A 12872-nucleotide genomic window follows, 5' to 3' on the forward strand; every position below is an offset into this window, starting at 1 on the left:
CAGTGACTGCGTGAAATGGGTTGCAGTGACTGCGTGAAATGGGATGCAGTGACTGAGGGTAGTGTGATGCAGTGACTGAGTTCAATGCGATGCAGTTAATGGCGGAAGGAGATGCAGTGACTATGGGAAATGGGATGCAGTGACTGAGTGAAATGGGATGCCGTGACTGAGTGAAATGGGATGCCGTGACTGAGTGAAATGGGATGCCGTGACTGAGTGAAATGGGATGCTGTGACTGAGTGAAATGGGATGCTGTGACTGAGTGAAATGGGATGCTGTGACTGAGTGAAATGGGATGCCGTGACTGAGTGAAATGGGATGTGGTGACTGAGGGAAAGGAGATGCAGTGAATGTGGGAAATGGGATGCCGTGACTTAGGGAAATGGGATGCAGTGACTTACTGAAATGGGAGGGAGTGACTGAACGAAGTGGGAGGCAGTGACTGAACGAAGTGGGAGGCAGTGACTGAACGAAGTGGGAGGCAGTGACTGAACGAAGTGGGAGGCAGTGACTGAGTGAAATGGGAGGCAGTGACTGAGTGAAATGGGATGCAGTGACTGAGTGAAATGGGATGCAGTGACTGAGTGAAATGGGATGCAGTGACTGAGTGAAATGGGATGCAGTGACTGAGTGAAATGGGATGCAGTGACTGAGTGAAATGGGAGGCAGTGACCGAGTGAAATAGGATGCAGTGACAGACTGAAATTGGAGGTCGTGACTGACTGAAATTGGAGATCGTGACTGACTGAAATGGGACAGAGTGACTGAGTGAATTGGGAGGCAGTGACTGAGTGAATTGGGAGGCAGTGACTGAGTGAAGTGGGTGGCTGTGACTGCGTGAAGTGGGAGGCTGTGACTGAGTGAAATGCGATGCAGTGACTGAGTGAAATGCGATGCAGTGACTGAGTGAAATGGGATGCAGTGACTGATGGTAATGGGATGCAGTGACTGAGTGAAATGGGATGCAGTGACTGAGGGAAATGGTACACGGTGACTGAGGGAAATGGGATGCGATGACTGAGGGAAATGGAATGCGGTGACTGTGTGGAATGGGGTGCGGTGACTGACTAAAATGGGAGTGACTGACTGAAATGGGAGTCAGTGACTGAGTGAAGTGGGAGTCAGTGACTGAGTGAAGTGGGAGTCAGTGACTGAATGAAGGGGGAGTCAGTGACTGAGTGAAGGGGGTGTCAGTGACTGAGTGAAACGGGATGCAGTGACTGAGGGTAATGGGATGCAGTCACTGAGTGAAATGGGATGCAGTCACTGAGTGAAATGGGAAGCTGTGACTGATGGAAATTGGATGCTGTGAGTGAGGGCCATGGGATGCGGTGACTGACGGAAATGGGATGCGGTGTCTGAGTGAAATGGGATGCAGTGACTGAGTGAAATGTGATGCAGTGAATGTGGGAAATGGGATGCAGTGACTGAGGGAAATGGGATGCAGTGAGTGAAATGGGAGGGAGTGACTGAGTGAAATGGGAGGGAGTGACTGAGTGAAATGGGATGCAGTGACTGAGTGACGTAGGAGGCAGTGACTGAGTGAAATGGGATGCAGTGACTGAGTGAAATGGGATGCAGTGACTGATGGAAAGGGGATGCAGTGACTGAGGGTAATGGGATGCAGTGACTGAGGGTAATGGGATGCAGTGACTGAGGGTAATGGGATGCAGTGACTGAGGGTAAAGGGATGAAGTGACTGAGGGCAATGGGATGCAGTGAGTGAGGGTCATGGGAAGCGGTGACTGAGGGAAATGGTATGCGGTGACTGTGGGGAATAGGGTGCAGTGACTAAGGGAAATGGATGCACTGTCTCATTTGAATGGGATTCACTGTCTCAGTTAAATGGGATGCAGTGACTGAGTGAAATGGGATGCAGTAACTGCGTGAAATGGGATGCAGTGACTGCGTGAAATGGGTTGCAGTGACTGCGTGAAATAGGATGCAGTGACTGACTGAAATGGGATGCAGTGACTGACTGAAATGGGATGCAGTGACTGAGTGAAATGAGATGCTGTGTCTGAGGGAAAGGAGATGCAGTGACTGTGTGAAATGCGATGCAGTGACTGTGTGAAATGCGATGCAGTGACTGTGTGAAATGCGATACAGTGACTGAGTGAAATGCGATGCAGTGACTGATGGAAATGGGGTGCCTTGACTGTGTGAAATGTTGTGCAGTGACTGTGGGAAAGGAGATGTAGTAACTCGGGGAATGGAGATGCAGTGACAGAGTGAAATGGGATGCAGTGATTGAGTGAAATGGGATGCAGTGACTGATGGAAATTGAGTGCAGTAACTGAGGGAAATGAGATGCAGTGACTGAGGGAAATGAGATGCAGTGACTGAGGGAAAGGAAATGCAGTGACTGCGTGAAATGAGATGCAGTGACTGCGTGAAATGAGATGCGGTGACTGCGTGAAATGTGATGCAGTGACTGCGTGAAATGGGATGCAGTGACTGCGTGAAATGGGATGCAGTGACTCCGTGAAATGGGATGCAGTGACTGAGGGAAATGGGATGCAGTGACTGAATGAAATGGGATGCAGTGACAGATTGGAATGCGATGCAGTGACAGATTGGAATGCGATGCAATCACTAAATGTAATGCCATGCAGTGACTGAGTGAATTTGGATGCAGTGACTGAGTGAAATGGGATGCAGTGAGTGAGGGAAATGGGATGCTGTGACTGAGGGAAAGGAGATGCAGTGACTGAGGGAAATGGGATGCAGTGAGTTAGGGAAATGCGATGCAATGACTGATTGGAATGCGATGCAGTGACTGATTAGAATGCGATGCAGTGTCTGAGTGAAATGCAATGCCGTGACTGTGTGAAATGCGATGCAGTGACTGATGGAAATGGGATGCCGTGACTGTGTGAAATGTTATGCAGTGACTGTGGGAAAGGAGATGCAGTAACTCGGGGAATGGAGATGCAGTGACTGTTGGAAATGGGATGCAGTGACTGAGTGAAATGGGATGCAGTGACTGATGGAAATTGAATGCAGCAACTGATGGAAATTGAATGCAGTGACAGAGTGAAATGGGATGCAGTGACTGATGGAAATGGGATGCAGTACCTGACGGATATTGGATGCAGCGTCCGTGAGAAATGGGATGCAGTGACTGAGTGAAATGGGATGCAGTGACCAAGGGAAATGAAGTGCAGTGACTCGGGGAATGGAGATGCAGTCACTGTGGGAAATGGGATGCAGTGACTGACTGAAATGGGATGCAGTGACTTAGTGAAATGGGATGCAGTGACTAATGGAGTTGGAGTGCAGTGACCACATCAGATTTGGTACTGGGTCATGAGCCCGGCCAGGTGTTAGATTTCAAAGTTGGTGATCACCTTGGTGATAGCGATCAGAATTCTGTTATGTTTACTTTAGTGATGGAAAGGGATAGGTGTACACCACTGGGCAAGAGTTATATCTGGGTGAAAGGCAATTACGATGAGATTAGGCAAGATTTAGAGAGCATAGGATGGGGAAGGAAACTGCAGGGGATGGGCCCAGTAGAAATGTGGAGCTTATTCAATGAAAAGCTCCTGTGCTTCCTAGATAAGTATGTACCTGTCAGGCAGGGAGGAAGCTGTAGAGCACGGAAGCCATGGTTTACGAAGGAAGTGGAATCTCTGGTCAAGAGGAGGCAGAAGGCTTCTGTTACTATAAGATGTGAATGCTCAGTTGGGGTGCTTGAAGGTTACAAGGTAGCCAGGAAAGACCGAAAGAGAGATCTCAGAAGAGCCAGGAGGAGTCATGAGAAGTTGTTGGCGGATAGGATCAGGGTAAACCGTAAACTTTTCTGTCGGTATTTAAGGAATACAAGAATGAGAAAAGTAAGATTAGGTCCAATTAAGGATAGTAGTGGTAAGTTGTGTGTGGAGTCAGATGAGATAGGGGAAGCGCTAAATGATTATTTTTCAACAGTATTCACTCTGGAAAACCACAATGTTGTCGAGGAGAATACAGAGATACAGGCTACTGGACTAGGTGGGATTGAGGTTCACAAGGAAGAGGTATTTGAAATCCTACAGAGGGTGAAGATAGCTATGACCCCTGGGCCGGATGGGATTTATCCTCGGATCCTCGGGGAATCCGGGGAGGAGATTGCCGAGCCTTTGGCATTGATCTTTAACTCATCATTGTCTGCAGGAATAGTGCCCGATGACTGGAGGATAGCAATTGTGGTTCTCCTGTTCAAGAAGGGGAGTAGAGACAACCCTGGTAATTATCGGCCAGTGAGCCTTACCTCAGTTGTTGGTAAAGTGTTGGAAAAGGTTCTGAGGGATAGGATTTACAATCATCTAGAAAAGAATAAATTGATTAGGGATAGTCAGCACAGTTTTGTGAAGGGTAGGTCGTGCCTCACAAACCTTATTGAGTTCTTTGAGAAGGTGATCAAACAGGTAGATGAGAGTAAACCGGTTGATGTGGAGTATATGGATTTCAGCAAGGCGTTCGATAAGGTTCCCCAAAACAGACTATTGTACAAAATGCAGAGGAATGGAATTGTGGGAGATACAGCAGCTTGGATCGGAAATTGGCCTGCTGAAAGAAGACAGAGTGTGGTAGTTGATGGGAAACGTTCATCCTGGAGACCAGTTACTGGTGGTGTACCGCAAGGGTGGGTGTTGGGTCCACTGCTGTTTGTCATTTTTATAAATGACCTGGATGAGGGCGTAGAAGGATGGGTTAGTAAATTTGCAGACGACACTAAGATAGGTGGAGTTGTGGAGAGTGACAAAGGATTGGTTGCAGAGAGACATAGATAAGCTGCAGAGCTGGGCTGAGAGGTGGCAAATGGAGTTTAATGCAGACAAGTGTGAGGTGATGCACATCGGCAGGAGTAACCAGAAGGCAAAGTACAGGGCTAATGGTAAGATTCTTCGGAGTATACATGAGCAGAGAGATCTCGGTGTCCATGAACACAGATCCTTGAAAGTTGCCACCCAGGTTGACAGGGCTGTTAAGAAGGCCTACAGTGTTTTAGCTTTGATTAATAGAGGGATCGAGTTCCGGAACCAAGAGGTTATGGTGAAGCTGTACAAAACTCTGGTGCGGCCGCATTTGGAGTATTGTATACAGTTCTGGTCACCGCATTATAAGAAGGATGTGGAAGCTTTGGAAAGGGTGCAGAGGAGATTTACTAGGATGTTGCCTGGTATGGAGGGAAGGTCTTACGAGGAATGGCTGAGGGACTTGAGGGTGTTTTCATTTGAGAGAAGAAGGTTGAGAGGTGACTTAATTGAAACATATAAAATAATCAGAGGGTGAGATAGGGTGGATAGGGAGAGCCTTTTTCTTAGGATGGTGACGGTGAGCATGAGGGGGCATAGCTTTAAATTGAGGGGTGAAAGATATAGGACAGATGTCAGAGGTAGTTTCTTTACTCAGAGAGTAGTAAGGGATTGGAACGCTTTGCCTGCAACGGTAGTAGATTCGCCAACTTTCGGTACATTTAAGTGGTCATTGGACAAGCATATGGACGTACATGGAACAGTGCAGGTTAGATGGGCTTGAGATCGACATGACAGGTCGGCACAAGATCGAGGGCCGAAGGGCCTGTACTGTGCTGTAATGTTCTATGTTCTATGGCTAGCTCTCCCTGTACTCCGTGTGATTTAACTTCCCTACTGGACCTCTGTGAGGAACCTTCTTGAACGCCTTACTGAAGCCCATATACGTCCATCTTTCTGCCTTAATCAATGCTCTTCATTACTACTTTAAAAAACTCATTCAAATTACATGAGTTATGATTTCCTGTGCACATGTGTCCTCGGATCCCATGGACTGTTTCCTGTTCTAACAGTCTTCAAATGGGGGATCTTGTCAAAAGCTTTGCTGATGCCCAAGTAGACTGTATCAAATGCATTGCCCTCATCCACACACCTAGTTAGCTCTTCAGTCATAGATTCATAGAGTCATACAGCACAGAATCAGGACCTTCAGCCCCAATCATCTGTACTGACCAGGTGTCCCAAACTTAACCGGTCCCATTTGCCTGCGTTTGGTATCCGTCTAAACCTTTCCTCATTGTGTACCTGTCCAAATGTCTTTTAAATACTGTAATATTATCTGCCTCTACCACGTCTGTTGGCAGCTCATTGCATTCACGCACCACCCTCTGTGTGCGACAAGTTGCCTCTCGGGTCACTTTTAAATCTTTCCCCTTTCACATTTGAACCTCCTCCCTTCTAGCTTTGGACTCCCCGACCTTGGCTATTCCCCTTATCAATGCCCATCATGATTTTTTACACCTCTGGAAAGTCACCCCTTCGTCTCCGATACGCCAGGGAAAAAGTCCGAGCCTATCCACCACTCCTCGTAAACCCTCCAGTCCCGGCAATGACCTTTTGTAATTATTTTTGCACTCTGTATAGTTTAATAGCATTCTTCCTACGGCAGGGTAACCAGAATTCACTGAAGTATTATGACATAGAACATAGAACATTACAGCGCAGTACAGGCCCTTCGGCCCTCGATGTTGCGCCGACCTGTGAATCCAACCTGAAGCCCATCTAACCGACACTATTCCATTACCATCCATATATTTAGCAGTGTTCATTTAAATGCCCTTAAACTTGGCAATCTACTCCTGTTGCAGGCAGGGCATTCCGCACCCATACTACTCTCTGAATAAAGAACCTCCCTCTGACATGTGTCCCATATCTATCTCCCCTCAATTTAAACCTATCTCCACTCGTGCTCGCCATCACCATCGAGGAAAAAGGCTGTCGCTGTCCACCCTATCTAATCCTCTGATTATCTTGTATGTCTCCATTAAGTTGCCTCTTCACCTTCTTCTGACAAAAACAGCCTCAAGTCTCGAAGCTTTTCCTCATAAGACCTTCCTTCCACACCAGACAAGATCCTAACAAACCCCCTCTAAATCCTTCCGATAATGTGGCGATCAGAACTGTACGCAATACTCCAAGCGCGGCTGCACCAGTGTTTTGTACAGCTGCAACATGACCTCATGGCTCCGAAACTCAATCTCTGTACCAATAAAACCTAACACGCCGTACGCCTTTTGAACAAGCCTATCAATCTGCGTGGCAATTTTCAGGGATCTACACACATGGACACCGAGATCTCTCTGCTCATCCACACCACCAAGATTCTGGGCAGCACGGTGGCTCAGTGGTTCGCATTGCAGCCTCGGGCAATCGTCTGTGCGAAGTTTGCACGTTCTCCCCGTGTCTGCTTGCATTTCCTCCGGGTCCTCCGGTAAAGGCGGATAAGGGAGAGGAGGGGAATATATGTCTGGTGGCGGCATTCTGCTGGTGGTGGTGGAAATGGTGCCTGATGTTTGTATGGATGTGGGCATGTGGGTTGATAGGTAAGATCAAGTGGAAGCTTATTGCTGTCTGGGGAGGGAAGAGAAAAGGTGAGGGCAAAAGTGCGGGAGCTGGGTTGGACACAGTTGAGGGCCTTGTTGACCGCGGAGCCGGGGAATCCTCAGTTGAGGAAGAAGGTGGACATTTTGCAGGCTCCCTTGTTGATGTTGGCCTCATGAGAACATATTCGATGGAGATGGAGGAAGTGAGAGAAGAGGTTGGAGTCTTTACAGAAAGTGGGGTGTGAGGATATATAGACCAGGTAGCTGTGAGAGTCAGAGAGTTTGTAATGGATATTAGTGCGAAGCCTACCCCCAGGAATGGAAGCAGAAATGTTGAGGAAGGGAAGGGTGGAGTCAGAGATAGAGCAGGTGAAAGTGAGGGCAGGACAGAAATTGGAGGCGAAGTTGATGAAGTTTTCCAATTTCAGACAAGAGAGAGAAGCAGCCGGATGATATCATTGATGTATCGGAGAAAGTGTTGTGGGTGGGAATGTTCCACGTACCCCGTGAAGAGACAGGTATAACTCGGGCCCATGCAGGTGCCCGGAGCTGCTCCTCTTACCCGAAGAAAATGAGAGGAGTTAAACAAGAAGTTGTTGAGGGTGAGGATGAGGTCGACCAAGTGGAGGAGGGTGGTGGTGTGAGGGGAATGTTCAGTTCTTTGCTCCAGGTAGAAGAGGACAGCCCGAAGAACCTCCCGGTTGGGAATGGATGTGTAAAGGAATTCCATGTTCATGGTAAAGAGGACGCAGCTGGAACCGGCAAACTGATGTTTTTAAACCTGCGTAAGATGTCAGAGTATTTCTGGATGTACGTGGGCAGGGCTTGGACGAGGGGACAGAAGATTGAGTCAAGGTAGGAAGAGATGAGTTCTGTGGGGCAGGAACAGGCTGAAACAATGGGTCTGCCAGGACAGTCTCATTTGTGGATTTTTAGGGGGCGTAGGAGCAACCTGTGGGGAGCTGTGGCCTTTCAGCTTGGAAGCAGAGGGGGAAGATCACCGGACAGACCAAGATCAGTTACTGTAGTAGATACAATGGCCCGGTGCGGTCATGGTCCAGGAGAAGATGGAGGAGGTATCTGAGAGCTGGCGCTCAGCCTCTGCAAGATAGACTTCAGCTCACCAGACCACAGCAGCACCACCTTATCGGCAGGCTTAATAACAAAGTCAGGGTGAGATATGAGTGCGTGGAGGGCAGTCAGTTGGGCAGGACGTAGGTTGGGTTTGGTGCGGGGAACAGAGAAATTGAGGTGATATCACGTCGACAGTTCTCAATGAACAGATTGAGTGCACCTGCATTCCCACCTTAACAATTCTGCACTGAGGGGGTCTGCACTGAGGGGTGCCATTAACTGTATATTTTTCCGTAATAGTTGATTTCCCAAAGTGGAGCATCTCACATTTAATGGATTAAAATCCACTTGCAGTTTCTGCAACTGATCTGTATCCTTTTATGACGTCTACACTCATCACGATTCTACCAATCATTCTATTGTCTGCAAACTTGCTAACCCATCCATCTATATTTTCACCTCAGTCATTTTGTATAGACCACAAACAGCAGAGGTCCCAGCACAGATCCCTGCGGAACACCAATCGTCCTGGATCTACAGCCTGAAAAGCACCTTTCCACCACTTGCCTCTGTCTTCTCTGGGCAAGCCAGTTGTGAATCCAAGCATCCAAGCCACCATGGACTCGGTGCATCTTAATTTTCTGGATGATCCTACCATGAGGCACCTTGTTGAAAGTATTGCTGAAATCCGTGAAAACAATATCCACTGCTCTACCTTCATTGATCACATTCGTCACCTCCTCAAAAAATTCAGTCAAGTTAGTAAGACATGACCTGCCCTGCACAAAGCCATGCTGACTGTCCCTAATTAGGCCATGCTGTTCCAAATACAGATAAATACAATCCCTAAGAATTCTCTCCAATAGCTTCCCAATGAACGATGAGAAACTCGCTAGTCGAGAGTTTCCTGGATTGACCCTATTTCCCTTCTTGAACAGAAGAAGAACATTTAGCAACTTGCCAATCTTCCAGTACCCCTCCAGTGGCTACCAAGGATACAAAGATATTGCTGACTGCCCCGACAATCTCCTCTCTCACCTCGCTCAAAAACCTTGAGTAGATACCATTGGGTCCTGAGGACTTATCCACCTTAATGCTCTTTCTTGATTTCAAAATGCTGTTATCATATTCGCATGCTCCACACAAATCCCACTATCCTCCATACCCTTCGCCTGAGTGAATAGTGATGCACAGTACTCATTTAGGATCTTGCCCACATCCTCTGCTTCCAAACACAAGTTCCCTCCTTTATCCTGAATGGTCGTACCTTCTTGCTATTTATCCCCTTGTTTTAGATGTATGCACAGAATGCCTTGGGATTTCCTTCAACCCTCCTTGCCAAGGTAATTTCATAGCCTTTCTTTTTTTGCTTTCTTTATGTCGGCCCTGTTCGATTTTAGCTTCGTAAACCTGACATATTTTTGTTTTTCCCTTTTGACGAACTTCACAACCTCCCCAATTATCCAAGGGTCTTTTACCTTGCCATCGTTGTCCTTCCTCCTTCCTGATCCTAAACTCAAAAGCAGGCCTTTAAACAATTCCCATATGGCAAATGTGACAGCTCCTCCCAATTAACACTCCCCAGCTCCTACCTAAAACTGATATAATTTACTCTCCCCCAAGGTCCTGACTTGTCCTTCTTCATAGCAATCTTAAAATTGAAGGAGTTGTGATCACTATTTCCAAAATGCTTTCCCACACTTCTCACCAGTTACCTGACCAGGACAAAGTCCAGCATGGCCCATCTTCTATCCACATACTGTGTCAAGAAACTCTCTTGGATAGTCTTAACAAATTCAGCCTCATTTAAACTCTTGTTGTAAGGGAGTCCCAGTCAATACCGTGGAGGTTAAATTCACTGACTGTGACAACTCTGAGTTAGTGCATCGTTTCAAAAGCTGCCTACATATTTGTTCCTCAGTGTGTCAGTGGCTACAGGGGAGCAGGCTATTAATTTAATCTGATCAGAGTGATTGTGTCTATCTTATTTTTCAATGCTACCTCTATTGCCTCAGTGGGCAAGCCCTCCAGAATGTCCTTTCGAGGTGCAGATGTAACGTTTCTCACAGGTTCGGAGTGCACCTCCTTCTTTTACCTTCCCCTCTATCTTGTCTAAAGCAATGAAACCCTGGAACATTGAGCAGCCAGTCCGGTCTCTGTCTCAACCAAGCCTCTGTAATGGCCTCAACATCAGAGTCCCATGTACTGATCCAGGCTCTAAGCTCATCTGCCTTACCGATAATACTCCTTGCACTGAAATAAACATATTTCAGCTTGTTCATGCCATCATGTTCATGTACCTGTCTCTGGCTGCCATTCTTTTCTGATTTATTGGTCCTAGCATGTACCTGCCATCAATTCATCTACTTGCTGACCTGCTGCTCTGGTTCCCAGCTGCCTGCCAGTCTTTAAATCCTCCCAAGTAGCACTAGCAAACCTCCCTGTTGAGGGTATTTGTTCCCGTTCAGTTTAGGTGCAACCCATCCCTCTTACACAGGTCACCCCTTGCCCAAGAAGCGGTCGCAATTATCCATGAACCTGAAAGCCTGCCCCCAGTACCAGCTCCTTAACCAATGCATTCATCTCACCTATCTTTCTCTGACTTAACTCACTAACATGTGGCACTCGTGGCAACCCATAAATTATTACCCTCTAGGTCCTGCCTTTCAGCCTCTTTGCCAACTCCTTGTACACAGTCCGCAGGATCACATCCCTCTTTCTACCTACGTCATTGGTACCAATGTGCACAATGGCCTCTGGCTGCTCACCCTCCCCGTTAAGAATTTGTTGCAACCACTCAGAGATTTCCTTGACCTTGGCACCAGGGAGGCAACACACAGCCCTGGTATCTCAAATGTGGCTACAGAAACTATGCCCCCAACGAATGAGTCTCCAACCACGATCACTCACTTGGATTTACCTGACCCTGTCCCACAGCAGGGCGGTTTGTACAACAGACCTGGCTACTGCTGATTATATAACCGTTCCGGTTTAGTTTTAGATCAGTGTTAACCTTGATGAAGTGGATAGCCAAGCACCTCAGTGGTCTACAGTACAGGAGAAATTAATTCTTAAGCTCACGGATTCTGTGACAGTCAAAGACAAGCACTGAATTGTTCTAACCTCATTTCCAACACTTGGCCCATTACCCTGCATGGCTTGGATAACACTTGCACATTTAAAACAAATGTAAGGATGATGGTAAGGACATGGAATTTTGTGATATGGTCATATTCGCTCTTGTTGGAGCTGATTGCTGCTTAGCACTTGTATGGTGCAAATGTTACTTATCCTTTGTCAGGCCAAGCCTGATAATTGTCCAAGTCTCACTGTATTTTCTCATCGTTGACTTCACTGTTGGAAAAGTCATGAATTCTGCTGGACACCTGGACAATATTCAATGAACATTCATGTCTCCACTTTGGTTCAAGTGAAGACATGACTTCAACCAGTGCAGGTATCCAGTGAATGCCACTGACTCAACTTCCTATTCCTCTGCTGAACACCACATTCAATCAGAAGTTGCCAGGGTGGAAATGACAGATTGCACTTTCCTTCCTTTTCAAGCTCAGGATCTCTGATCATATTTGTGGTAAATCCTGAATGAGGTTGCGAGAAGTGTGGCATGACGAAAAGTAAACTGAGCCTCAGTGTGCAACTGTTTGACAGCACTGTCATCCAGATGTTGCATTACTTTGCTGATGATTGAGAATACATTGAGGTCATAATTGGTCAGGACAATTTGTCTGCCGATTGCGTCATAGGTCATCTTTCTCTGAAATGTGAGTGTCGCAAGTGTTTAAAAATGTACTGGAAAACATTTACTGTTGGTGTGCTGACCTTGGGGCACATTGTTCCAATACAGTTTCTGGGATGCTGCCAGGTGCTATGGCATTTGCAGTATCCAGAACATTCAGTCTTGTCATTGCGTGAAATAATTTGAATTGCGTGTAAGTTAAGATCTGTGATGCCTCCTCAGGATGAGGGCAAGAAGATCATCCAGACTGATGCTCTGAATGGTTTGATCTGCCTCTTCACCTTTTGTTCGTAACATCTTGTAATAACTGCCATGTAGCCTGATGAGAAACTAAAGCTCATCTTGATTCATTTGCATTCGAAGGTGCCTATTTTTCCCAAACAAAAGGACCCATCACTGAGTGGGAAGTATGGAGAATGTTCTCGACATCAGTGGTGAGATAATGCTGGATCTTGACCAGCAAAACCATTGTTGTGTTGTTGAAATGCAAACAAAAATCTATATGATGTAAACTTTATTGTCAGCTAATCCCTTTCTCAAATGACAGATTCTGATGTTGGTTCCTGGAAAGCCTCCATTGTTGGAGGACGAGAAGCCGGATCCAATTGAAGCAGCACAGGCTTTTGCGATGACTGTGGAAACCACTGCTTATGCCTTGCTTCAAGCGTTGTCAAGGAATGATATTGACTTTGCAACACG

The 12872-nt window shown here is 46.8% G+C and overlaps 1 long non-coding RNA gene across 2 annotated transcripts in view; it reads left to right on the forward strand.

Moving 5' to 3' along the window:
• LOC132208002 (uncharacterized) overlaps positions 1-12815 on the forward strand; it is an 89745-nt gene extending 76930 nt beyond the window's left edge. For both annotated transcript variants that reach the window (XR_009444113.1, XR_009444114.1), the window contains one exon: positions 12721-12815. This is a non-coding gene — a long non-coding RNA (uncharacterized LOC132208002). The remainder of the gene's footprint in view (positions 1-12720) is intronic.
• The last annotated feature ends 57 nt before the right edge of the window (positions 12816-12872 follow it).

The sequence above is a fragment of the Stegostoma tigrinum genome, unplaced genomic scaffold (assembly GCF_030684315.1).
Source record: "Stegostoma tigrinum isolate sSteTig4 unplaced genomic scaffold, sSteTig4.hap1 scaffold_244, whole genome shotgun sequence".
NCBI lineage: Eukaryota > Metazoa > Chordata > Chondrichthyes > Orectolobiformes > Stegostomatidae > Stegostoma > Stegostoma tigrinum.